The sequence below is a fragment of the Phyllobates terribilis genome, unplaced genomic scaffold, assembly GCF_046119375.1.
Source record: "Phyllobates terribilis strain yellow unplaced genomic scaffold, ASM4611937v1 Scaffold_2__4_contigs__length_985480577, whole genome shotgun sequence".
NCBI lineage: Eukaryota > Metazoa > Chordata > Amphibia > Anura > Dendrobatidae > Phyllobates > Phyllobates terribilis.
The window spans coordinates 158,673,874-158,698,927 of NW_027362762.1; the positions used below are offsets into that span (position 1 = coordinate 158,673,874).

The 25,054-nt window shown below is 41.6% G+C and overlaps 1 protein-coding gene across 7 annotated transcripts in view; it reads right to left on the minus strand.

Moving 5' to 3' along the window:
* The window catches only part of HDAC7 (histone deacetylase 7), a 439,476-nt gene that overhangs the window by 79,505 nt on the left and 334,917 nt on the right, over positions 1-25,054 (minus strand). Inside the window, exon 1 of one of the 7 annotated variants that reach the window (XM_073663182.1) lies at positions 7,264-7,418. The exons of the other annotated variants lie outside the window; for them this stretch is intronic. The gene's annotated coding sequence lies outside the window, so the exon portion shown is untranslated. Of the gene's footprint in view, positions 1-7,263; positions 7,419-25,054 lie in introns of those variants that run through there. 7 annotated transcript variants of the gene reach the window in all.

Consider the following 25,054-nt stretch of genomic DNA (forward strand, 5'->3'; position numbering starts at 1 on the left):
AAGACCAATATTTTAAGTAACATGCAACACAGAAACAGCAGAAATCCACTTCTACAAATATTAGTGCAAATGTCTCCCTTTAATTCCCTCTCTGACGTAAGTCCGCTGTAGCTAATATACCGCAGGCTGCAATGACATAGTGACCATTTGCTTTACTTTACCCGTGATTCCTGGTGCGGTTGTTTGTATCTTTTATATTCTTGTGGGAATTGCTTACTCTTTTGCTTGCTGAGAACTCGAGAATGTCGTCTGCTCAAACAATGGTGCTATTTAAAACCATAAGAGTATGTCAAATGTCCCCCTCCCCGCCATAATTGAAAACATGTATATTTATAACCAAAACCAAATACTACTTAAAAAGATTTCTAAATAGCTGGATTTTGTTGACTATGGTATTGGGCGTCATGTCAGAAAAATGTTTATACCATGCAAAAATACAAAACATACACACATACCAGGCGTATTGTTACCTACAGTGATTAAATACGCCTCATTATGTATATACTGTATGTAACATTAAACCCTAAGCCGCAAAATAAACAATATGGGCTAATGCATTTCTAAGATGGTTTAATGGCAGTGTATGTCATTGTGACACAACATAGGGAGTCATATACACAAGGTCTCGCATGAAGACATGGGGCTTCCATAGAGGGGCATAAGGCGGCCAATGACGTATATTCTTTAGCCACCAGTTTCATGCAGAGGCAAGTAAAGGTCTTTTTCAGCTTTTCATCCAGTACAAATCGGACAGAAAAGAAAGGTTGTAGTAACCACTGAACTCCTTATTTAGGAAGGTATTCTCCTCTACAAGCATTGCTCCTAGGGAAGACTATTGATCGTTATGTACAAGGAGTGTGTGTATGACAGTCCACGGAGGTTTTACAGCTCCATGAAAATACGCTGTACAAGCGCTATGCAGAGGACCATGCCATGGGCATGAGCCAGAGTCTTAGAAATTACTAAATACAGCCCCGAGAATAGAAGGAAAAAATAACTAAGTATGTAGCAATATGGAAATGAAGAATGGACAATGGTATAACTTAAACATTATTTACATTGGAGTAATGTCAGTCTGAGCATGGAGACCTCCCAACTCTTCCCCAACAGATGATATCAGAGGAGATAAGAATCCGGCATGTCCGATTTCGGATTGCCGATCCTTCTGTTTTGGCAGGAAGTCTGGCAGCAGAATGTCTCTCTTAGAAGACAAAGGAGAGCTTGGAATGATTGACCAACAGATATCTATTGTGTATGGGGCCCTAAGTATTTATTTTGATTTTACTCACTTATATTCCACAGCGCTTTACAGACATTATGGGCACTGTCCCCATTGGGGCTCACATTCTAGATTCCCTATCAGTATGTATTTGGAGTGTAGGAAGAAACCGAAGAACCCGTAGAAAATCCATGCAAACATGGGGAGAACATACAAACTCCTTGCAGATGTTGTCCTTGAATGGATTTGAAACCAGGATCTCAGTGCTGCAAGGCTGCAGTGCTAACCACTGAGCCACCATGTTGTAGGTCTCTTCTTCAGGACCTCTGCTGGATCTGTAATGGGGGGCATACTGGTTTTCATCCAGGAATGTAAAAACAGATAAATATAATAAATAACTCTGATAGACAAACAACAGTGATGGGTCTATGGCAAATTCACTGTGGTATTGTACTGCATTGTCTAGTGTTTGTGGCTGGTCAGTAAAGCACAATGGTTTAGTCCAATATGATATTATGATGTCACCTGCACAAATGTAAGGATGGGAATCATACCTAGTGATATCTTTTGTCCTGGCACTCATTCGCTGTCCTCCACACATTCTGCACCATTATAAATTGCTTTCTTTGTGTGGTCATTCTTAGTTACTCAGGTTTAGGTCTGGACCTTATTTCACATCAGGTATCACTGGGTGTCCCAGCTCCAGAAGCTTCACCTTCCCCCACTGTAATGTGATATATCGCACAACCAATACTTAGTATAAAATCTTTAATGGAGATGGCAGGACTGTGCCATGCCAGACAAGAGTCCGAAATTAAACTAAACCAAAAATAAAAATGAACTGGAGTATAAGTTGTTATGCATGCAAAATAGGAGCATGTTCACACTGGTCATTAAACAGACAAAACCTAAGACAGAAATAAAATGAAAATACACCCTGCTTGTAAGTAAATAAGTAAAAATAATAGTGCATAGAAATAACATTGGGTACTTAGTAAACACCGTTTTTGATAAAAAAAAAGCATAAAAGCCATCCCACCAACGTCAAGGTGTACCCAAATTCGGGATGGTCCTAACCTCTAGTATTAGAACCTTACCATGCGTCATAGTGACATTAGTGTGAATAAGGGCTGAGCAGGATTGGCAGATGGTAAGGTTTTAATACTATAGGTTAGGACCATCCCGAATTTGGGTACACCTTGACGCTGGTGGGATGTCTTTTATGCTTTTTTTTTTTTTACCAGAAACAGTGTTTACTAAGTACCCAATGTTATTTATATGCACTATTGCTTTTACTTATGTACTTACAGCATATATATGTTCATTTTGTTTCTGTCTTAGGAGCTCGAAATGAGAATGAATGCAAAAAGTTAAAGTAGTAATGGTTATTTACTACGTAGGGGAACCTGCTATTTTATTGCAGATCTACTAGTCATTACCAAAGCAAAAGCTAACTTTCAAGGGGCACTGGCTCTCCTTAGGGAGACCAGCTGAGTGCGGAGCTTTGTTAGCAATGCTCTGAAGGAAAAATAGCATGTGAATTAGCTCTCTCAGGGTACAAAAAAAACTACATTGCAAGTGCCACTTATTGGGGACTAGTAGTTCCCTATTAGTGTTGAGCGAGTATGTTCTGTTCCAAGTATGCTCGGGCCGAGCTCCGAGTATTTACAGCTGCTCGGAATCGCTCCCGTGTGCATGATTTGCAACTGTTTGACAGCTTTATTACATGTGAGGAATGTGTAAGAAATAGACATTCCTCACATGTAATAAAACTGTCAAACAGTTGCAAATCATGCACACGGGAGCGATTCAACCATATCACCGAGCAGCTGTAAATACTCGGAGCTCGGCCCGAGCATACTCGCCGAAAGGGTTAATAGAACATACTCGCTCAACACTATTCCCTATAAGTCAATGTCCCAGCCTGCAAGTAGACTTGTCCCTAGTCATGTTGCAAGGCTCCCTGCAGGGTCTTTAGGCTATGTACACACACGTTGTGTTTTTTTTACGTTACAAATCTGCTGCAAACTTTTCTCTGGCAGGAAAACAGCTGTGTCAAAAATGCAGGTTTTGGTGCTTTTCTTGTGTTTTTGATGCGTTTTTGCAGCATTTTTTTCACTGTCTTTCTGTCTCTATTTATGCATGTACATAAAGTTCTGTGGAAAAAAGAACCCCATTCTATTTTGCCATCAAAAACGCTGAAAAAACGCAGGTGCCTTTTTTTTGCTGCGTTTTTGGTGCGTTTTTTTCAGTGCTTTTTTCACCACCCATTACTTCCTATAGGTGAAAAAATGCTGAAAAAAGTGAGATGCTCTATTTTCCAAAACCCAACCAAGGCACAAAATATGCAGCAAAAAAAACAAGATGTGTGAGCAGGGAATTCTGGTTTCTCATAGACTTTGCTGGTACTGCAAAATGCAGCTGAAAATTTGCATAAAAATCTGCAGCAAAATATGCTGCAAAACATATGTGTGAACATAGCCTAACACTCACTCATGGGAGCTTCTGTATGGCATTTGCAAGACAATGTATTCCTATTGAACAGAGCTAATCTGCAATGCAACAGGCGGTGACATTACCTATGCTTTTGGCCTCCTTTTATCAGTTTCCTCATTTTGGGGAACTGACTCTCCTGACTACTGCACACAACCTAAGGGATAGGATAAATTTGTTCCTAGGCCATAAGACACTTTTTTCATTTTGGGGATGGTGGGGAGGGGGCGATCTTCCTTCTGCATCTTGAATTCTATTTATGTGTATCCTGTCCTGTCCCCCACCCCTCCAGGCCAGATCAGATTTCCTCTAGCAGTATCAATAGTCAGAGGATCACACAGGCTAACCAGTTTGGCCTTTACATTACTTCCTTTAACTCTTTCAGAAGTGAAAAAGGCCAGAAAGACATTGCACAAAGAGCCATTTCCTGGCTGACTTGACTTAAGTAAGAAGCATCTAACGGAATGTAAACTTTAATCACTACATATGAAAAACACAAGAATACTGGCACGATCTCCATGTCAAGACTAAAAAAAACAAGTAAAAAGCCTTCTAATGGTGGAACATTACATCACTCGCAAGCAGATAACACTGCTATTCAATGCTTTCATCAAAATGAAAACCATATAAATGTACCGCAATACAGAGCAAGCATTAATGCCCTATAATTGTAGGACCAATCTCGGAGAGCATTGACATTTTCGATATATCAAATGTTAACTGACACCAAGGTGAAAATGAAACTTTTATGCAGAGCTGATCATATATCTTGCAGCAAATGCGATCTCCTTTGAGGCCTAACCTTTCACTAGACCATACGGTAGCACTTAATCTGTCGAGCCTAGGGCAAATACCAAACATCATTCACAATGGCCAGGCGGTGACCACACTATCCTTTTCAAACAAGAGACAGATGCCCAAACAGTTAGCAAATAGGCTGCCAAGTAATGCATTTATGACGTGACAGCGTTATCTGTGTTAAAGTAGTTCTTCATTTCTATACTAATCCGTTTTATAGAGATGAGCTCATGGTGCACTGAAACTTTGGACTCTCAGCTTCAGTTATTACCCTCATTACACTATGTTTGTTGACATCATAAAGTTTGTGAGAAAAACACATGCTCACTTGAACAAACTTTATCAAATCCAGAGAGTCCAAAGCAATTTAAGAGGAAGCGGAACAAAACATCTGCTCAAATACTGAAGTAAAGCCTAGAATCTGTTACCAATGGACCTAGAGTATTATTCCAAAAATAACAAGCAACCCCTCATCCATAGGATAGGGGATAACTTGCTAATTGCTGGGGTCCTACCGCTGGAACCGTCAGCAATCCTGAGAATGGGACTCAGCAAGCCTGTGATTTAGCTCCGTAGATCATAGCCTTGAATGGCGCAGATGTGTGCATGCCTTTGGTTTATTATCAATGGATCTGACAAAGAAAGCCGAGTACAGCGCTTGACTATTTCCGGCAGTCCCACTGACAATGAATGAAGCTGAGGCAGAGAGTGTGCACCTCCGCTCCATTAAAGGGGTTGTCCACTACTTTTACATCAATGCCCTATTTGTAGGATATGGTATCAATGTATGATCGGCCGGGGTCCCGTATGCGGCACCCCCGCCGATCAGCTGTTATCGGTTCCGGCGGCGGCCGGAAGTCCTTACCTGCGATGCCTGGCTGTCAAGTTGTAGTGGCCGCTGCTTGTAACTGCACATCCGCCTCCCATTCAATTGAATGCCCCGCAGCGGCCACTACAGATGGACGGCCAAGCACCGCAGATAAGCACTTCTAGCCGCCGGCCCCGATAACGGCGGATCGGCGGGGGTGTCGCGTGCGGAACCCCGGCCGATCATACATTGATGCCCTATCCTATGGATAGGGCATCAACGTAAAAGTAGTGAACAACTTCTTTAATGACGAGACTGCAGACCGCTATTTTCGTAGTTCCAGAGCCCCAATCTCGGGATGACTGGGAGTCCCAATAGTCAGACCCCTAGCGTTCAGCAAGCCATCTCCTACCATGTGAATAGGGAGTTACTTGCTATTTGGGGATAACCATTTAATTGATGTGCAATCAATTTTCTGCATGTTAGATACAGTTCTCGCAATCAGTATAACCAAATGTCCAGTATTATCAACTATGATCCGACACTACTGCTCTGGAGTGATTCACTAACTATCATGCAATAATTCATTTTTTTGCAGCCAACTTGATAAGCAGGTCGTTTAGAAAATGTATGTAGTAAAATATTTACTTTATTTATGATGCTTCCTTATATAAGGCCATCATATTCCACAGCGCGTTGCACAAATTGTCATCACTGTCCTCACTGGGGCTCACAATCTAGATTCCCTATCACTATGTCTTTGGAGTAAGGGAGGAAACTGGAGAACCCGGAGGAAACCCACGCAAACACGGGGAGAACATACAAACAATTTGATGTGATGGAATAACACCTTTCTATTGTACACGAAAAGATGAAGAAAAGACAGTGTAGAATTGCGAATTCTCAGAAACTGTTATTATTGTGAAAAGGTAGAACATATGACGAGTCAAACACAATAGAAGAAATGTGGAATCTCCCGACTTCTGTTACAGACCTGACAAATTACACCACAGCATATGGGGCACCACTGGATAGAGCAGAGGTCCTCAACCTCTCTCACCTTGAGAGCAACATTCAGATATGAAAGAGGGTCGCAAGCCACATCCAGCTCCTGTCCCATTCACGGTAGTGACACCCAGAGACCCCATTACCAGTATAATGACAGCCAAAGCTTTTCCACTGAAGTCACACCAAGGCAGTATGCCAAGCTCCAGGGTTTCCTATCTTACCCCATTCAGATCTGCTCTTCTGTGTCGGGCTACATACAAGTCACCATCTAGAGATCTCCTCTTAATAGCTATTTGCTAGACCTGGTGCTAATGAACCAAGCTTGTAGACAGTCACGAGCCACACATCACAGGCCCGCGAGTTACATGTGGCTCTCCAGCTACAGGTTGGGTATCCCTGGGATAGAGAATACTCTGGATAGAAGGCAATGTAGAACAAAAGGGTAACGCCTTGTGCAACCAGTGATGTTACTGTGCCTATGGTATGAAAGTGTAACGTAACTACTACCATACATGCAGTGTCAGACTGAAGAACATTGGGCCCACTAGAGGATTTGATTCTGAGGGCCCACCTTTCTCCTCCACTCAAGCCCCATAGCAGCTGCAAGGTTTGTACTATCAATTCTCCTGAAGGAGAAGTCAGGGCCCAGAAGTCAGGATTCTCCGGTTCTATGGTGGGCCAGTCCAACCCTGCATGCATGCACTCCTGTGCCTATTCCAGGAGTTTAAGAAATGCTCAGTCATAGTATGTATATATATACACACATACATATATACATACAGGACCATTGCATAATAAAACAGGCAAACAAAAAAATCCCATTCAAGTAGTATCTCTATAAACAGCCAAGTGTGAGAAATAAGCCATACCATAGTTCCATACATAGAGCAGATTGCTCAGGTTATGTCCAGTATGACTCTGTGACCAGAAATCCTACCTTACAGTGAATCAAAAATATCCTCCCTTCTGCTATTAGATATATAAAAATCCAGCAGATTCTTCCATCCCATCATCTCTGCTAGTGACCGTGCCTGCCTTCTCCTCCCATCTCATCTGAGAGTTTGGATGTTTTTGAAAGACGCGTTCCCATGCTTTCATTAATGAGAGGTAACACCTACTAAAAATGGGACATTGCCTTAGGCGTCTCTAAGCACCCTACGCAGGTCCAGCCCATGCCATCTCACTGGCTAGACAAGCCCAGCAAGGAGACAATCCGCCTGGCCTTTGCCTTGGAAGGAAAGGAGAAAAAATAGGTGCTTGGGTAAAGCAGACATTTCCTGATTAACAAGCTCTTCAAGAAAGGGATAAAGTAACTTCTAATTCTGATTCCAATTATATTTAACTAACATAAATATGGAAATAGAGGTGTCACCTCAGAGCAAAAGACAAACGTGTAATCACTTAAAGACCACATGTCATCTGACTAAGATTTTTTTTTAGTAAATGCGTGTACTCCCCATAATATAACAATCCTGGATCATCTTTCCTTAGATCTGTTGTGCTTTTCCTCTCTTCCTCCTAGAAATATATTGACAACTGGGTGTTTCCGTTCCCCTTGTCAAAGAGACGTGTCCCTACACAATTTGGCATTGGCATCACTGATTGGACAGTGTCAGACACGCCCCCAACTGGTAACACCAAGATGTCAATTTATTCATAAATGTCTATTCTATTCACAAAGCACCACAATGGTGGAATACAATTTTCTAGGAGCTGACAGATCCCCTTCAAAATCTTATGGATGTTACCACTATGGCAGCATCAAGTTACAACCATTGAGCAAATAATGCCTTTGGACATTTGCATGTATGAATATGCATTGGAAACGCTAAACACCCAAAATGAAGATTCAAATAAAATACTTTGTATAAAAACAAGACGTCACCACTAAGCCGATAACACACAATAATACTACAGCCAAAGAAATAGGATTCTTTGCAATCACTGAAGAATAAAGTTTAAAAAACATAACGCCACCCATATGTTCTTACCTGCAGTACACAACTTGTGCCAGCTAATATTACAGTGAGGACGTTCATCTGCACGTAGTTCCTTTAATGGCTTGTACTAGTATATGTATTAGACCCATTGATAATTGCCATATTCTTATGTACATGAGTACTGACTTCCGCTCAGTTGAAAGTGAAGGTCAGTGACCTACACAGAAGTTTGCTCAAAACAGACCTTGAGAGAGCAAAATTAGAAACCGGAGAGCCATATCACCCAGGTACATACCGTAATTTACCCAAGATAAACCTAGGCAAGAAGGATGTTGATAATGATGTCTATCTAGCTTATGTAACTTATTTACTACTAATCGCTAACATATTGCACAGTATGGCCTGGTGAGATATCAACATCAGTAAAACCTGGTTCAAAGAAAACCTGCTAATATAAGACTAGGCTTCTATTAAAAGAAAAAAAGTTTCAGTCTTCAGTCTGAAATGTCAACTTGGATAAAATTGGGCAGCGCCTTTCTTAGACGAACAGTGTCCAATACGCTGGGTTATGCCAAGTGATCATTCCGAGTGATATTCTTTGAATTCCTGCCTAAGTTCATCCTGCTGCCGATCTCAGCCGGCACAAAGGGGGCAATAGACCGCTCCAGCCGGCGATTCTGTGGCTTCGACTGATGTCATGTCGGCAGAGCAACATCTCCTCTAACGCTCTGCTCTGTTGACGGGAAATGACTGCCGGCATCATGCTGATCCCGTATAATTGCGGGAAGCCGGCTGTCAATCAGCATGAAGCCAGCAGTCACACCCCATTGACAGAGCAATCCGGAAGAGGAAGAGCTGATGTGGAGCAGCAGAATTACCAGCAGCAGCTGTCTGTGACCCCTCCGAGCCAATGCTGGGTAGAACAGGCAGGTAGTTAGGAACTACCTACCTGTTTGTTCTTAGGCCCATAGTAAAAAATAAAATAAAATAGTCGCAGAAAACCCCTTAAAATATATATCAGCACCAGTTCTAGCAGCTCTACTTCCTCGTTGTGTTTGATACAGAAGACAGCCATTTGTGCAGGCATATGACCAGTGAGGTGTATGAAGAAGGCTAGCTGACTGATACATTGACAAACACAAGGGCTGGATTATCTATTGAAATGAGCCAGTTATGCCAGCAAAGAGACTTGCTTAAAGGCTGATTGTCTCAGAAAAACATAGGATAGGAGATAACTTGCTGATCACTAGGGTGACATCCGCTGATATCCCCATCAATCCAATGATTGGCGGTCTGGAACCCCAAGAACGCTCTGCAGCCCATTTTGAGTGGAGCAGAGGAGTGTCTGCTCGACTTCCGCTTCATTAATTGTCTATGGGACTGCTGGAGAACGGAGAGCATTATGCTTGGCTATATCTAGCAGTCCCATTGACCATGAATGGAGCATGGATTCCTCTTCTCCACTCAAGATAGAGCTGTAGAGTCCTGTTTTTTTGGGAATAACACTCTAACCATTCAAATAAGCCAGTTAACCATCCCCTCCACAAGCATCAACTGGTCATGTACCAACATAAGAAGCTTGTTCCTGTGCTGAACACAAGCTAGAAGTCGATCAGCTGGAATCTGTGCCAGTATTTTCAAATCAGGCCACCTTTCTTTAACACAAATATAGTAAGTTGTATATATCTGTAAGTTTTTCAAGTGGACAATCTCTGTTGAGGTTGCATGTTAAACTAGACGTGGGACCAGTGCTCATATATTCAAAACAGGCCATATTCCTTAATATAAGCATCTTCGTAAGTTGGATATAATTATATGTTAAACACATCTGAAGGTATTTTTAAAGTAGACAATCCTTTTTCGACTATAACTCTTAATGCAGATTGGTTTCCACTCCCTGTCTACACACTGTCCATCCAGGCTGACCTAACATTACTAAGCTGTGCATATGCAATGTTGTGGACACACGACCGACAACAATTAACTTCTAAGACAGAGTAGACACTCAGGTATAAGGATGCATATATTGGTAGAGGAACATAGAAGAGTCGTACCCAAAGTGGCGCTCTTCAGGAGGGAAGATGCCTATTTTTTTACCCAGCTCCCTCTATCACTATTTGCTTCTGAATTTTCCTCTTTTGGAAATGATCCATAGATCTGCATAATTAAAGTGGCCAAACTTTTCCAGAAACTGTCTGATACCTGCAAATTATCCACTTCCATATACAGTGGCTACGGAAAGTATTCAGACCCCTTTTACATTTTTCACTCTTTGTTTCATTGCAACCATTGGGTAAATTCTAAAAAGTTCATTTTTTTTCTCATTAAAGTACACTCTGCACTCTATCTTGACTGAAAAAAAAAACTGAAATGTAGAAATTTTTGCAAATTTATTAAAAAATAAAAACTGAAATAACACATGGTCATAAGTATTCAGACCCTTTGCTCAGACATTCATATTTAAGTCACATGTTGTCCATTTCCTTGTGATCCTCCTTGAGATGGTTCTACTCCTTCATTGGAGTCCAGCTGTGTTTAATTAAACTGATAGGACTTGATTTGGAAAGGCACATACCTGTCTATATAAGACCTCACAGCTCACAGTGCATGTCAGACCAAATGAGAATCATGAGCTCAAAAGGAACTACCCAAGGAGCTCAGAGACAGAATTGTGGCAAGGCACAGATCTGGCCAAGGTTCCAAAAGAATTTCTGCATTCCTCAAGGTTCCTAAGAGCACAATGGCCTCCATAATCTTTAAATGGAAGAAGTTTGGGACCACCAGAAGTCTTCCTAGACCTGGCCATCCAGCCAAACTGAGCACTCATGGGAGAAGAGCCTTGGTGAAAGAGGTAAAGAAGAACCCCAAGATCACTGTGGCTGAGCTCCAGAGATGCAGTAGGAAGATGGAAGAAAGTTCCACAAGGTCAACTATCACCGCAACCCTCCACCAGTCGGGCCTTTGTGGAAGAGTGGCCCGACGGAAGTGCAAAACATATGAAAGCCCGCATAGAGTTTGCTCAAAAACACATGAAGGACTCCCAGACTATGAGAAATAAGATTCTCTGGTCTGATCAGAAGAAGATAGAACTTTTTGGTGATAATTCTAAGCGGTATGTGTGGAGAAAACCAGGCACTGCTCATCACCTGCTCAATACAATCCCAACAATGAAACATGGTGGTGGCAGCATCATGCTATGGGGGTGTTTTTCAGCTGCAGGGAAAGGACAACTGGTTGAAGGAAACATGAATGCGGCCAAGTACAGAGATATCCTGGATGAAAACCTCTTCCACAGTGCTCTGGACCTCAGACTTGGCCGAAGGTTCACCTTCCAACAAGACAATGACCCTAAGCACACAGCTAAAATAACAAAGGAGTGCCTTCAGAACAACCCTGTGACCATTCTTGACTGGCCCAGCCAGAGCCCTGACCTAAACCCAATTTAGCATCTCTGGAGAGACCTGAAAATGGCTGTCCACCAACGTTCTCCATCCAACCTGACAGAACTGGAGAGGATCTGCAAGGAAGAATGGCAGAGGATCCCCAGGTGTGAAAAACTTGTTGCATTATTCCCAAGAAGACTCATGGCTGTACTAGCTCAAAAGGGTGCTTCTACTCAATACTGAGCAAAGGGTCTGAATACTTATGACCATGTGATATTTCAGTTTTTCTTTTTTAATAAATTTGCAAAAATTTCTACATTTCTGTTTTTTTTCAGTCAAGATTAGAGATGAGCGGTGTTCGACTAGAACTGTTCGCCAATCTCAAATTCGAGCTGTTTTGGGAGGTGTTCGAGTTGTTCGACGAACCCGAACGATTTGCAAAAAATTCGGCTGTTCGAGGTTATGTTCGATAACTGTTCGTGCACCAAAAGCGTGTCCTGCATGTCTGGCGCTATTTAGAGCACCAATCATGCAGGGATTGTCTGCCACTCACTCTAATGCCACAGCCATGGTGGTTGTGACATTACAGTGATTGCCCAAATCGATGGGAACAGTGCTCACAGTGAAACATGAAAAGCCGGCATTTCAGCAGCGGCATACACCGGTACCCGACAATTTAGAACCGAAAGAATAGAGCATCACACATAGATTAGATAGATAGAAACATGTCAGTCACATATATATGAAGTACAGTGACAGTGTTGCTTACTGTACTTGTCATTTAGTGTAAAGGATTTATTAAAAAAAATATTAGTGTTTTCATGCACCGTCTCTTTAAAAAAGCCGGCCGGCAATTCAGCATCTGTACCCGACAATTTAGAATGGAAGGAATAGAGCATCACACATAGATTAGATAGATAGAAACATGTCAGTCACATATATATGAAGTACAGTGACAGTGTTGATTACTGTACTTGTCATTTAGTGTTAAAATAAAGGATTTATTAAAAAAAAAATTGGCGTGGGGTTCCCCATAATTTTAGGCTCTAGCGGAGGTTAAGCAGACAGCTGGGGCAGATGTTTGAAGCCGGGGAAGGGGTAATAGCCTGCAAATAATTTAAAAAAAAATACGTGGGGCTTCGCCCTATTTTTGTGTCCAGCCAGGTACAACTAGGCAGCTGGGGGCTGGAATCTGCAGCGCAGGGAGGCCCAAGCTTTCTGGGCCCCCCCCCCCCCCCGCTGCAAATTGCAGTCCGCAGCCACCCCGGAAAATGGCGCGTTCATAGAAGCGCCATCTTCTGGCGCTGTACCCAACTCATCCAGGGCCCTGGTGCGGTGGCTCACTGGGTAATAAAGGGGTTAGGGCCAGCTTGGTATTATCAGCTGGCCCTAAGCCCAAAATTCATGGGGTCACGCCAGTATTAGACATGACCGCCATGAATTTCTAGTAAAGTATTTAAAAAAAACACAACACCCAGAATAAAGTCCTTTAATTGAAATAAACACACAATTCTTTATTGTTCTAAATTAAACCATACTTACCGTCACGCCCATTCCACCTGAAGCCAACGATCTCCTGCAATAAAAGAAAAATAATAAAGCAACCTCATCCTTACCTTTCCATGGTTCCCATGACAGCTTCAGCTCTGCTACATCGAGATGACAGGCTGGAGCGCAGCAGAACGCTGCCATCCAGCCTGTCATCCCGCAGACACTGAGAAGAGCAGGCTTGCTTGCGCTCCTCAGTGTCTCTCTGTGACGGCATCCAGATGAGCCGAGGTCATGTCCAATGAACTCAGCTCACCTCATGCACCTCACTGACAGCGTGGGAAAATTCTACTGCACTCAGCGCTTCAGCGTGAGAATTTTCCCACGCTGTCAGTGACGTGCATGAGGTGAGCTGAGATCATTGGACATGAACTCACCTCATGCACGTCACTGACAGCGCTTCAGCGTGAGAATTTTCCCATGCTGTCAGTGACGTGCATGAGGTGAGTTCATGTCCAATGATCTCAGCTCACCTCATGCACGTCGCTGACAGCGTGGGAAAATTCTCCTGCACTCAGCGCTTCAGCGTGAGAATTCTCCCACGCTGAAGCGCTGAGTGCAGGAGAATTTTCCCACGCTGTCAGTGACGTGCATGAGGTGCGCCGAGTTCATTGGACATGACCTCGGCTCATCTGGATGCCGTCACAGCCAGACACTGAGTAGCGCAAGCATGCCTGCGCTTCTCAGTGTCTGCGGGATGACAGGCTGGATGGCAGCTTTCTGCTGCGGTCCAGCCTGTCATCTCGATGTAGCAGAGCTGGAGCTGTCCTGGGAACCATGGAAAGGTAAGGATGATGTTGGTTTATTATTTTATTTTTATTACAGGAGATCGTTGGCTTCAACTGGAATGGGCGTGATGGTAAGTATGGTTTAATTTAGAACAATAAAGAATTGTGTGTTTATTTCAATTAAAGGACTTTATTCTGGGTGTTGGTGTGTTTTTAACTTTGACTATGGGGTTAGTAATAGGGGTGTCTTATAGACGCCTCTCCATTACTAACCTGGGCTTGATGTCAGCTGGCATTATAAGCTGACATCAACCCCAACCCTATTACCCCACTGCCACCGCTACAGGGCAGTGGGAAGAGCGAGGCTAAGTGCCAGAATTGGCGCATCCTATGGATGTGCCATTTCTGGGGCGGCTGACGGCTGGTGTTTCTAGCCTGGGAGGGGGCCAATATTCATGGCACCCTTCCTGAGCTATTAATATCAGCCCCCAGCTGTCTGCCTAGCCTTTGCTAGCTATTAAAATAGGGGGGACCCCACGTCATTTTTTTGGGGTGGTCCCCCATTTTAATAGCTAGTAAAGGCTAAGTATTCAGCTGGGGGCTGATATTAGTAGCCTGGGAAGCTCCATGGGTATTACCCCCTTCCCAGGCTTCAAACATCTGCCCCAGCCGTCTGCTTAACCTCCGCTAGAGACTAAAATTACGGGGAACCCCACGCCAATTTTTATTTTAATAAATCCTTTATTTTAACTCTAAATGACAAGTACAGTAACCAACACTGTCGCTGTACTTATTATATATGTGACTGACATGTTTCTATCTATCTAATCTATGTATGATTCTCTATTCCTTCTATTCTAAATTGTCGGGTACAGATGCTGAATTGCCGGCCGGCTTTTTAAAAGAGACGGTGCATGAAAACACTATTATTTTTTTAAATAAATCCTTTACACTAAATGACAAGTACAGTAAGCAACACTGTCACTGTACTTATTATATATGTGACTGACATGTTTCTATCTATCTAATCTATGTGTGAAGCTCTATTCTTTCTGTTCTAAATTGTCGGGTACCGCTGCTGAATTGCCGGCTGGCTTTTTTAAAGAGACGGTGCATGAAAACACTAATATTTTTTTTAATAAATCCTTTACACTAAATGACAAGTGCAGTAACCAACACTGTCACTGTGCTTCTTATTTGTGTGACTGACATGTTTCTATCTATCTAATCTATGTGTGATGCTCTATTCCTTCTTGTCTAAATTGTCGGGTACCGGTGTATGCCGCTGCTGAATTTGCCGGCAGGCTTTTTTAAAGAGAGTGTCTTCTGAGCAGTTTGTCAGCTTTTGGACACCTTTGCAGGTGTTTTCTATGTGTTTCTATGTGTTTTTGTTTGCCTGCCATTGGTTTTAACGGTGTTCGACGGTGTTCTAAGGTGTTCGACGAACAGTTCGACGAACAGTTCCTCGAACATCCCGGTGTTCGACGAACCAAACCGAACCCGAACACTACGGGGGTGGCTCAACACTAGTCAAGATGGGATGCAGAGTGTACTTTAATGAGAAAAAAATGAACTTTTTAGAATTTACCAAATGGCTGCAATGAAACAAAGAGTGAAAAATTTAAAGGGGTCTGAATACTTTCCGTATCCATTATACATTATTTGATATGCTGCTATTAGAAGTAGTCTCTCATTGTGAAAGAAAGTATATATAGTAATTGTCTGAATGATGATTTCATTACAGAATGAGTTAATTGACATTGTAAACTCCTGTTCTTTATATATTACATTTTCATGTAATTCACAAACACGCCCCCTATGACACTAATGGATTAGGCCATGTCTAGCTGTCTGACCATTACATCAGTCTAAATAACCAGAAATAAGGAGAAACATTGGAATGTACAAGGATGGAAACCCTCTGATTCTTACTGTCAGCTTCTTATATGGTTCCCAGTTCCTCTATGTCTCTGTTACTCACAGTGATACTGGGACAGACATTCAATTCCAGTAAAACAATGTGGGTGACAAGTGACATTTAGGTGTTTTCTGTACATACATTATTTTGTTAACCAGTATTTGTAAGTGAAGTGTGTGCCAAGTTAGGCAATTTCTAGTAAGTCTTAAAGAGGACCTGTCACCAGGTCAAGAGAGGACAGTATTTGCTCTTATTTTATTCATGCCGCTCCACTGCATTTTTTTTTTAAACCACCATTCAGTCTCAGAGATATGGGCCTTTTTTCATTGGCTGTAAAAAGTAGCACCAAATAAAGACGGTCAATATCTCTGAAACCATATGGCAGTTTAAAAAAAAAGAAAAGAAAATGTGAGAATCAGGAATAAAATAATAACAAAAACTGGTCACTTTTCACCTGGTGACAGGCCTTCTTTAAAAGCCTACTGCTTCCAGATAGAATAATTTTTACAAGTGCCAGAAGTCATATCACTTTCTTTGTATAAATATCAATTTTCTCAAAATTTGACATAAGTACCAAGAAACATTAGACAGTGAAAAAAGTAAAAAGTTCCATAAGATATATCTTAGAATACAGAGGTGCACAGATACATTCACACGTTTCCCTGTCCCTTGAGTTGGGTCCCAACCATTTTATTTTTACCCATCTAAAACACTCATATGGACTATGGCTGAATGCTTGCATGGGTTTTTAAAGAAAATTCCTGTTTATTACTTTCCACCAAAAACATGGCATGAGGAAACTGGAAGGAATCCATGCGTGCACAGAACATACGATCTCTATGTAAATGTCTGCCAGGCTGGTTTTATACCCAGCACTGTAGGGCTTTCTGGCAGCATTAGTAACCAAAAAACTTTTTGAATTAGTTGACAGAACTCCCAGTTCCTTACACATATTATGTCATAGGGAGTTTCTAGATGCTTTTATTATGTATTATATTTATTTTGCTTTCTGGTAGTGAACGATACAAGTACGGTATAACTTTAGCGTGTCTTTTCAATATTACCTGTGGCTTATAAGAGTATTTAAAGACTTTATTCTGATCTATTCTGTTTTTTTATTATGAACCAAAAAAATTAACAGGCAGATAGTTACCTACCTGTCCGTTCTACCCGGCGCCAGCTCAGAGCAGTGACTGACCGCTCCTACTGGCGATTCAGAGCAACAGAGTAGCTCTTCCTCTTCCGAGCTGCTCTGTAAATGGGGTGTGACTGGCCATGTCATGCTGATTGATAGAAGGCTCCTTGCAGTTAGGTAGTGGGATGTCAATCAGCACGACATCGGCAGTCATGCACCATCAACTGAGCAGAGTGGAAGAGAAGCAGCTGCTCTGTAGATGTGATGTCAGCAGAAGCTTCAGAACTGCCAGAAAGAGCAGTCTGTGACTGCTCTGTACTGGCAGAGATCTGCGCCAACCACGACCGGCAGGTAGTTAGCAACTACCCGTCTGTTAGTTCTTAGGCCCATAGTAAAACATGAACCTGGGGCAGGACGGTGGCTCAGTGGTAGGCACTGCAGCCTTACAGCACTGAGGTCCTGGGTTCTAATCCCACCAAGGACAACATCAGCAAGGAGTTTGTACATTCTGCCTGTGTTTGCATGGGTTTCCTCCAGGTTCTCCGGTTTCCTCCCACACTACAAAGACATACTGATAGGGAATGTAGATTGTGAGCCCCAATGGGGACAGTGCTGATAATGTCTGTAAAGCTCTGTGGAATTAATGGTGCTATATTAGTGAGTAACATAAATAGATAAATATAATCCTGGATAATCCCTTTAATACTGTTCATGTCACAATGACCATTAGTTCTCCAGAACACACAGTGCTTTTAATTTAAAAAAAAAAAAAGCATTTGCACGCAAAAAACACAAGGAAAAAAATGCACTGTGTGAATGAGACTTTAGAAATCTCATTTATTTTGCTGCTACTGTAAAATGCTGCATTTTTTACACAAAAAAACATGCGTAAACAAGGTTAGCTGGCCTAGGAATTTTTGCAAAATGAGGATATCAGTCATGTGCAATGGTAAATGTGCTGCTACGTTAGCTAATTTAATAATGTGACCAGTGTGAGAACGGACCAGCCTTCCTCTTACCAATATACAGAGACATAGCTTGAAGCTACCCAACCCAGTCAGTTAGCGAGGATAGGAGTACACTGCTGATTTTCTTGAATGTCTTTAGACTCCACTATAACAATATCCAAATCCAGATCTTTCCCTTTTATTTAAAAAAATATCATAGGATAAGCTCTACCTGTCATACACTCCACACACCCATCATCATCATTACTGCTATGCTTCAAGCCTTTCATACAGTTGAGTTCCCACAGAAATCTCCGAAGAGGTGGAGACAACACCAGGTTAATTTAAGCTTTTGAGTCATTTTCCACTCAGCGAGGATATTTTTGGTAGTTTCGTGCTCCAGGACTGGTGTATATCATATATACTGTATGTATTACTGACAGACCTGTCTGGGGGATATCACACAATTAGACATTTTATCTACGTACCGTATATACCTCACTAACAACGTTATAAAAGTTGATGGAGACCATCCTTTGTAGAGAAGGGTTATATGATTTTCTCTGTGGTTTCTCCAACCTTTGTTCCATAAAGAGATCATGCAATGTGTAGGTTCTCATTATTGTCCATATTGAAGGGCATGGGCCAACCTGACCTTTGTAGAGAAGGGTTAGATGATATGATTTTCTCTGTGATTTCTCCGACCCTTGTTCCATGAAGAGATCATGCAATGTGTAGGTTCTCATCATTGTCTATGTTGAAGTACATGGGCCAACCTGACCTTTGTAGAGAAGGGTTATACGATATGATTTTCTATGTGATTTCTCCGACTCTTGTTCCATGAAGAGATCATGCAATGTGTAGGTTCTCATCATTGTCCACGTTGAAGGACATGGGCCAACCTGAACTGATGACCTCTTCTTTTTGGGCACCCAACCAGTCATAAGTACTAACTCTACAAATGCTAGGGGATAATTACGTGATGTAATTCTAATTTATCATTTAACAAAATGTATTAATGTGCTAATGTTGTACATGTATGTGCTTTATTAATATGCTGTCACCGACATGACCTTCATCTGTGTACAGGTCGATGCCAGGGTAACGTCACTGGATATGCTGGAATCACTGGACTAACAAGACAAATCAATGATTACACTCAATAATGATCACCGAGTACTAAAAATAAATAGAACTATGAAAAAGTATTTTCACATACAATAAACCTTGTAATAGAGCAATAAATCTTGCTAGGCGGATTATTGATGTAAAGTATATTTATAATATAATTGTGTCCTTATTAAAAGAAGGAAAATGCCAGATAGACATTAAGTTCATATCATGGAGACAAATGATCTTCCTAAATCATTATTGTGCTTCTCAGATTAAACACTGGAATAAGGGACGCTGTCAGCTCGGTCGAGAAATCTTTGGGATTGATACCCAGGACAAACACATTATAATTATTTTTCTAAAATTGCAAAAAAAAAAAAGTAAAAATAAAAAAAGAAAACAACTCTAAAACCAGTTCACAGAGTTTATATTGTCAGGTAATTCTAAAATGTTTGAAGAGTAGTAACCTTTTGGGGAATATCAATTGTCTAGACCATACATGTCAAACTCAGACCCGTGGGTCAAATCTGGCCAACAGGGTGGTTTTATTTGACCCGTGACACCAGAACCACCACCCCTATGTGGGGCCATTATTCTGTATGGAGGACTATGTGGGGCCATTATTCTGTATAGAGGACTATGTGAGGCCCATTATTCTGTGTAGAGGACTATGTGGGGCCCATTATTCTGTATGGAGGACTAGGTGGGGTCCATTATTCTATATGGAGGACTAGGTGGGGTCCATTATTCTGTATATTGGTTGGCTCGCGACTTTGACCAAGTTTTTCATTTTGGCCCTCTGTGTGTTTGAGTTTGACATCCCTGGTCTAGACCAATGCAAAAATGTGAAGCTCAAGACCCGATGGAAATGCTACAAGACCCCTGAACAATCACGTTTCATTTGGGCCCCTCTTAGGCATGAATACTTGGCTACAGGTACAGCCTGTGCAAATACTATATTAACACCCCTGCCCCCAGATGTTATAACTCCCCCCATAAGCTGTCCAAAAAGTTTTCACAAAATCATACTTATTTTGTTTATTAACTTGCAAAAAAATGAAAAAAAAAAACCTTTATTAAGAAGTTTTAAGATTTTTCTAGATTCTTCTTTATGTACAGTAATTACAATCCTTTAAAGATTATTAATACCCTTGTTCCTTGAAATAAGAGTCATTGCCAGTGAGAATATTGTTATTGCTTTTCACCAATTATTTCCCCCCCAGTCTTTTGAGGAACGGGTTAAGCGTCTTGGCTTAGATACCAGCGCTGTAAGTGGACAGACCTGCTTGGCAGCATAGAGACATATGGCAAAGGAAAGCATGGAGGGGGACGATGAAAAACCTCCATTCAGATAGGCATACACGCATTCTGCAGCTTTTAGAAGTCGTTGCTTAAGGATCATGACTGCTTTGTTTAAATACACAAGATCAGTTTCCTTCTTAATGCACTTGGCAGCTCTTCGGCGAAACCTATCAGTGGCGCAGTTGGCAAAGTGACCCTGTGCCAATAGGAGATTTTGTGGCTTTATTCGGGAAGTAATGTTGTCTTGCTTATTACAGCACAGCTCTTTAAATCACAGCGTTGTGGACGTAAGTCCCTAAGTCCTGCCAGCACTACATGTGGCTGAGGACAAATCACTTTGGGGGCTGAATATCAAGTTATTTGTTTCAATGCAACTTGACATTTATTTGATATCCCCTACTCCACTCTGTGCGTCAAGTATAATGAATGTTTCTGAGGCGAGCGATGTCAGTGCCAGCTACAGATCAGGACTGTCAGGTATGAAAACTGGGCAAAAGAAAGCAATATAACCCAATGAGAGGAAGCATATCTATACTCAATCAGGATTAGGTTCCTAATGCAAAGTGTAGTCATTCAATAAATGCCTGAAATTTACACAAACTCTGTCAGGCCTCGAATCAGGGTGCCTTAAAGTATCTACGGTTATCAGTAAAGAGCACTAAAGAACACAAATGATGCGTACAATCAGATATAAAAGCCCTAATAAGACCAAATGACCCCAGGAACTGTAGAAGCCCTCAATCATAATAGGCGACGATAAGACCAAGCAAGATGAGAGAAGGCATAAGGGGTAGGTCCTTTTGGCCAAGGAAACCCGAAGTCTCAACCAGCCAGGTCCTGACGTTAAATCAATAAGCAAGGCTGTATTTTCGAAGTAGTCACTTATGTACCATCCTTTCTCTTGACCCATTCATGTGTGCATGTAACTGTAATGGAGGTAGCAGAGGTTCTGAGGTAAGTGAAGGGGGTGCCATAAAACACGTGGACAGAAAGAACTAGCACAATATAAAAGGTAAGGGATATTCTGCTCAATGATACTCACAGTCTTGAGACTAAGAAATCCTTGTGTTGTGACCACACAAAGTATTTCTAGCCAAATGTGTCCTGTATATCACAACCCAAACAATTGTGGTTAGCGAGCTAGAAATAGGCACCACTGATCCCTAATGATAGGATCAAAGATGATCAATCACAGAAAGGCTAAGTAGGCCACTGAGTCAACCTGGCATCCCTAAACTGGTCTGCTTATATGCAAATCTAAGCAATTCAGGATGGCATGTAGCCAAAACATGTAAGCAAAGTCATGTCTACTTATGTCAAATGGTAAAAACTGTTTTGGGTCCTGGCTCCTTTATCGAAGGAAACACAATTTCATAATATAATGTTATTATCGCTGGCTCTTAAATAGAATAGTAACCATGCAGAGTCTGCAGAAATGTCCTATTTGCTACAACTACAGGCACCATCAGAAGAAAAGGGACAATGAGATAAGCTATGGTGGGTGTAGAGGTACTGAAGCAGTCACCCAGGCCTTGGTGTCTAAGGGGCCCCCAAATGCTCTTTTGCCACATAAGTCACCAGTATTACAAATTGCACAAGATAGGTGGGGGCCATGTTACAGATGATTCACTGGGGCCTAGGAGCTCCAGTTACTCCTCTGATTGAGGTATAGGGCGTTCAGTCAAGGTGGACATTCACAGTAGCTTAGTTATTATCTCATGTATAAAGCAGAAGTCACTAGGTTACTGGTTAAAAAATGTAGGCCTTGTTCAGGTCATATTAATGGCCTCGACTTAGTGTGTATGCCAGGAAAGGTACCCAACGTACACAGTAAGCAAATCCAATGGAAAACACACGAGTGTCCTTCTGGCCTCCACTGGGCCAAGATATGTCATTATACTGCAAAAAAGTATATGGACTAATGTAATAGTATCCAGTTTAAAAAAGAACACATTTTTTTTTAAATTGGGTCACTATCAATGGGCACAGTATACTTACACAGTGGGATACGTCACAAGCCACCAAATAGGTGTATGTTAGGATCTTTTCCCAGCCGGAACGTCAAAAGAAGGCCATCATTGTGCTCTAAACCGGGCCTAATAAATGCTGATCTCAGTTTTAGATGGAGACAAGCAGCCATGTTTGAGAAGTAAACCTCATCTGAGGAAACACAGAGCCTATTTTCTGCTTTTCCACATGATCAGAGAAGAGTGAATCATATATTCTGTAAAATGCTGTATAAACAAGGAACTGATACCAACTGTCACGCTGTTTATACAAAACTTTACAAAGAATTCCACCTTTTAATGAAATGCTGAATAACTACAGCAAAATATGTGACTTAATGCACAGACAAAAACATATTTTCATATCAAGTTGTCTGACTCCTCAAAAACTCCGTAGCATAGTCATCTTATCCCAATTCAGTTTACTCACAAGTATTAGAATTAATTTCTATTCTTTTTGACAAAAACCATTGAAACTTAGACACAAATAAAGCAACCATGATCTGCTGATTTCTCTCATTGACAAATACAATCCATTTCTGATTCTGTACCCTGCTTTTTAATCTTTAAAATAACAGAGGAGTAGAGATGTCCTTTACAAAACGATAGAGACTTCATAATTTCATACAATGCTCTATAATGGTCTCAAAATATACTGTAGCGTGATATCCTAAGCGCAGTACTACTGATCATCACAGGAGCATTTCTTTGCAGGTCCCATTTGTTCTCCAGATTTGGTTTAAAAAACCTGAGTTTAACATCAGTACAGTTTAACGGGTTATTTCAACTCTGCCTTTTCAGTAGTGTCTTGCTGCGCCTCAACTTTCCGACTTTTCCAACTTTAAGTGGGTGGATGCACCCTCTCGACAAGGTCTGCAGCCCATGACAGATAGTATTTTAATAGCAATACAATGAGGTGTGCATGTGCAGCCATGGACAGAAGCAGTGAGAGCAACCCCTCACAATGAGTGTAAACATTAAAGCACCACTCCAGCGTTTTTTTTTATTGCATCGCTGGAGTGGTGCTTTAAATATAAATCCCCTGTCCCCTGTCTGATACTCACCTGCTGCCGCCTTCATCCGTTTCCAGACTCTCTCCAGTCGGTCTCCGGCGAAAAATGACTTGCTCACAGCTCCAGTGTTTCATGGAGGAGCGCCGAGGTCACTTTTCAATACAAGTCTACAAGACCCTCGTTCTGGCTCATAAACTTGTATTGAGAGCATGTGACTTAGCTTATGATTTCCGGCCAGTTAGAAGCTACTGTCACAAGATGGCGCCGCGGGACCGTAGAGGCACCGAAAAAACTATGATGACATCGGAGGGTGAGTATATAACCAGGGGGCAGGGGGCTTAGATTTAAAGCGCCACTCCAGTGCTGAAAAAGAACAAACGCTGGAGTGATGCTTTAAGGTCCCTAAAGTTTCAGAGAAAAACTATTATTTATTAAGCTTTGTTTATATAGCGCCATCATATTTAGCAGCATTTTACAGACATTATCATCGCTGTCCCCATTGGGACTCATAATCTATATTCCCTGTCAGTATGTCTTTGAAGTGTGGGAGCAATCCGGAGGAAACCCACACAAACACAGGGAGAACATACAAACTCCTTGCAGATGTTGTCCTTGGTGGGATTTGAACCCAGGACCCCAGTGCTGCAAAGTATCAGCGCTAACCGCTGAGCCTCCAGGCTCCACATACACAGGAATGTTCGGCTCAGCTGAGAGTAATAATGTTCTTTATAAAAGAGCAGCAGCTAGACTCCTCTGTCAGCAACTTATGTCCCCACAGAACAAAAGATTGGCCATTGATATTCAACAGGCCAAGAGTCGGGGGACTCCTAGACATATTAGATGGTCAGCCAAAATCAGTGGGTTCCAACATCCTTTATCTAATATGCATGGGGAGCTTTAGAATGGGTCAGAAGACCACTTAAGGAAAATGGGGCACTTTGCGTAAAAGTAAGTTGCTTATTTTTCCCTTAACTAGTCTGTAATCCTGCCTTTTCAGGAGTTTCTTGCTGCGTTCCAACTTGACCCTTTTGAATAATGGGAACAACCCTTTAAACAGAGATTTCTACTTAGAATCCATATGACATTGAGCCCGAATACATCCATATACATGGGGCCTACAATATAAATGATCCTAATAGCGCTTGGTTGGCTAAAATTCCATGACCAGTGTAATGAATGATCACTAACGACCAGGACTCCTCACATAACTAAAGACAGGTCAACACAATGGCATAAATATAATTAGTCATCGTTAGAAATTTCTGATATTTCTTTTCTTATGAAATCACACAACTTTATGTATTTATCTCATTGTTATGGTCCATAGATGAACTGAGAATTATTAACAATTGTAGCCTATGAAAAGTTGGGTTGGACTATGCAGAAAATTCATCACCTATTCACAGGATAGGCAATAAAGGGATGTTCTTCTCGACAGATGAATTCCCCATCAATGACAAGAATGGGTCAAGTACTCTGCTGTACTCCCCTATCGCTGTTGACTGGAGTGGTGGTATACATCCAAAGTCGGAACATAGGACCACTGTTCTCTTGACACAATATTCTTACAATCTAATAATTACAATATCATTTCTATAATTTTAGCAGTACTGCAAGGCAACCGTAGCCACAATATTGCATAACATGGTCCTAAAAGTTTTGTGAACTGACATCCACTGTGTAATAAACATACAA